Genomic DNA, 3,874 nt, shown 5'->3' on the forward strand with positions numbered 1-3,874 from the left:
CTATGTTCCTAGTGCAATTCTTTGTAATAGCTCATAGTTAAAAACAGACTGTATGTCCCTCAACAGAGGAAAATATACAGAAAATATAGTACATTTACACAATGGAATACTACTCAGCTATTAAAAACAATGACTTCATGAAATTCACAGGCAAATGGATGGAACTTGAAAATATCATCCTGAATGAGGTAACTCAGTCACAAAAGAACACATACAGTATTTACTCACTGATAAGTAGATACTAGCCCCAAAATATCCAAGATTCAATTCAGAGACCCTATAAAAGAAAAGGGAAGACCAAAATGTGGATGCTTCAGTGCTTCTTAGAAGGGTGAACAAAATACTCCCAGGAGGAAATATGGAAACAAAGTGTGGAGCAGAGACTGAGGAAAAGGCCATCCAGAGACTGCCCCACATGAGGATCCCATATATAGTCACCAAACCAGGATGCTATTGTGGATGTGCTTGCTGACAGAATGCTGATATGGCTGTCTCCTGAGAGTTTCTGCAAGAACCTGAAAAATACAGAGGTAGATTCTTTCAGCCAACCATTGGACTGTGTGCATAATCCAGGATGGAGGAGTTGGAGAAGATAATGGAGTGACTGAGAGGGGTTGCAGTCCCATGGAGGGAGAAAGAGTGTCAATTGACCAGACTCCCCAGAGCTCTGAGGGAATGGACCACCAACCAAAGAATACACATGGAGGGACCCATAGCTCTGGCTGCATATGTGGCAGAAGATGGTCTTCTTGGACATCAGTGGGAGGAGAGGCCCTTGGGCCTGAGGGTGTTCAAGGCCTCAGTGTAGTGGAATGCCAGGGAGAGAAGTTGGGAGTGGGTGGGTGGGTGGGTGGTTGAGTGGGAGAGCACCCTCATAGAGGTAGGGGGAGGGGCACAGTATATGGGGTTTCCGAAGGGGAGACCTGGAAAGGGGAAAACATTTGAAGTGTAAACAAAGAAAATTTCCAATATAAATATAATAATAATAATTAATAATAATAATTTTAAAAACAGCCTGTATGTCTATCAAGAGAAGAATGGATAAATAAAATGTGGTCCACTTACAGCATGCAGTATTTCTCAGCTATTAAAAAAATTGATATCATGAAATCTGTAACGAAATAGATGTAACTTGAAAATGACATTCTAAGTGAGGTAACCCAGACCCAGGAAGAAACACATGGTATATACACTTATAAGACTAGCTGTTAAAAAATGATAATCATGCTATAATATGCAGAACTATGAAGGCTAAGTAAAAAGGAATACTATATGGCGGAATGCATGAATCTTCTTGTGAAGAAGAGATAAAAAAGATTTTCAGGTGGACTGGGAGCATGTAGGACAGGGAACAGAAAAATCAGATTGGAGGAAGGATGTACAGAGAGAATTCAGAAAGAAATAACTGGAATTAAAGGGCATTTTGGAGAAAGAGGCAATGCATAAATCTAGTCCAGAAGAAACTCCCAGAAATCTACTAGGGTGATCCTAGTGAGGTCACCTTGCAATGGAGAATTATGGAGCTTCAACTTTTCATCCTCTGTAACCCAGCAAAGCTTCTAGCAGTGGAACTCGGACAGCAACCTAGACATAAAACCTTTGACTAGCATCTATTCTGCCTGCAAGACATGCAGAGGAAAATGAAAGTGCAGAATGTGTGGGAGTGGCTAACAAATGACTCATCTAATTTGAGACTGTATCAAGAGATAAATGGGAACCCATGCTAGACACTGCCTGGATGGCCAGGAATCTGGGTAGACCAGAAACCTGGTATAAAGAAAAAGAATCAATAAAATTACTCATAATATTATTATACTATACTCTTTGATCAATGCCTAACCCAACCATCATCAGAAAGGTTTTCTTCAGCATCTGATGAGAGTAGATACAGAGACACACAGCCAAGTGGTAGAAATAGAGAAAGCCCAAATTGAAAGTCTCCATCGGGTCCTCCCCTTGGAGTTCAATGATCCCTATGAAGGAGGATAGGAAGTGTAAGAGCCAAAGAGTTGAGAACCAGCAGAACATGGCCAAAAGAATCACTTAAACAGGGCTCATAGGGGCTCACCGAGACTGAAGTGGCCATGGGTCTGCACTAGATTCGTCTCTTTCGTGCTATGGTTGTTAACTGGTGTTTTTGTGGGACCTGTAACTGTGGAAGTAGAAATATGTCTGACTACTTTGCCTGCTTTGGGGACACTTTTCTCCCTGCCTCCAACAATCTTGATATGAGGATTTGGGCATAGGTTTACTAAATTTTGTTATTTTATGTTTAGTGGATATTCCTGGGAGCCCTGGTCTTTTCTGAAGAAACATGAAGGAAACGTGGATCTGGTGAAGAGAGAAAAGAAGAGGATTCTGAGGAATAGAGATGGGGGGGGGGGAATTTCGGGTAGTTTGTTTGAAATCAGAAATAAGAAAACAAAAACAAAAGCCAGAGCTCTAGCTTGTTTTGTTCAAGTGCAAGTATCTTTATGCATTTACTAAAGTCAAGAGGCTCATTGCCATACAGTATCGGTCAATCTGAAGATACTGAGCTAGTAGTGGTCTCACTAATGATCTTATTCAAGTTCAAGTGCTAAGTGCTCGTCTTCCTGGCTCCTCAGTCACTTCTAATCATCTTGGGATTTGGTTTTCCTGGTTTGACATATTCAAATGATACTGCCAGTTCATTTGGTAGATGTCTGACTTTCAGTTTGGTTGAATAAATCTAGGTTCTACCACCTGAAGTGAGAAGACTGAAACCAAAACTACAATGTTTGTCAAACACAGAACTCATCAATAGGAAGAGTATTTCTCCTCCCATAACATCTTATAAAATTGTCATCTAAATTGGTTTGAAATGAAAATAAACTTAACATTTTAAGTTGAATATTTTCCCCAGCTTTGGTAGTCTCTTTTCATAGTAAAACATATGGAATTTTGGCTATCTTTTTTTTTGGGGGGGGGGATTTGCAAATTTTATGTGTATGAATATTTTCCCTCCATGTATGTATGTGCACCCTGCCCTTGCTACAGAAATTAGAATACACCACTGGATCCTTTTAAGTGGGAGTTATACGTGATTGTGAGTCACCATGCAAGTGCTAAAAAATGAACTGGGATTCTTTGCAAGAAAAATTAGTATGTTCTTAACTGCTGCTAGATCTATCTAGCCCCTGTGTGTTTAGTCAGTAAATTTAAGACCCCGAGCTCATTTCTCCAGAACTCACATTAAGCTGCAAATGGTAGCATATATCCATAATCCCAGAGACAGGGAGTCAGATGCTATGTGGAGAATGAGAAAGGAGAATCCTTGAAAGATGTGAGACAAGAAGTCTGGACTATGAGTCAGTGAACAAGAGAGCATGATTGAAACATGATATAAAGTAAGGACCTCCATGATATGTGTACCACTGTGTACTGGCTGGTTTTGTGTGTCAACTTGACACAAGCTGGAGTTACCACAGAGAAAGGAGCTTCAGTTGAGGTAATGCCTCCAGGAGATCCAGCTGTAAGGTATTTTCTCAATTAGTGATCAAAAGGGGAGGGGCCCATTGTGGGTGTATTCATCCCTGGGCTGGTAGTCCTGGGTTTTCTAAGAAAGCAAGCTGAGCAAGTCAGAGGAAGCAAGTCAGTAAGTAACATCCCTCTATGGCCTCTGCATCAGCTCCTGCTTCCTGACCTTGAATTCCAGTCTTGACTTCCTTTGGTGATGAACAGCAATGCAGAAGTGTAAGCTGAATAAACTATTTCCTCCCCAACTTGCTTCTTGGTCATGATGTTTGTGCAAGGATACAAACCCTGACTAAGACACCTGTAATCATCAAACACACACACACACACACACACACACACACACACACACACACAGAGAGAGAGAGAGAGAGAGAGA

The sequence above is a fragment of the Mus pahari genome, chromosome 19 (assembly GCF_900095145.1).
Source record: "Mus pahari chromosome 19, PAHARI_EIJ_v1.1, whole genome shotgun sequence".
Lineage (NCBI taxonomy): Eukaryota > Metazoa > Chordata > Mammalia > Rodentia > Muridae > Mus > Mus pahari.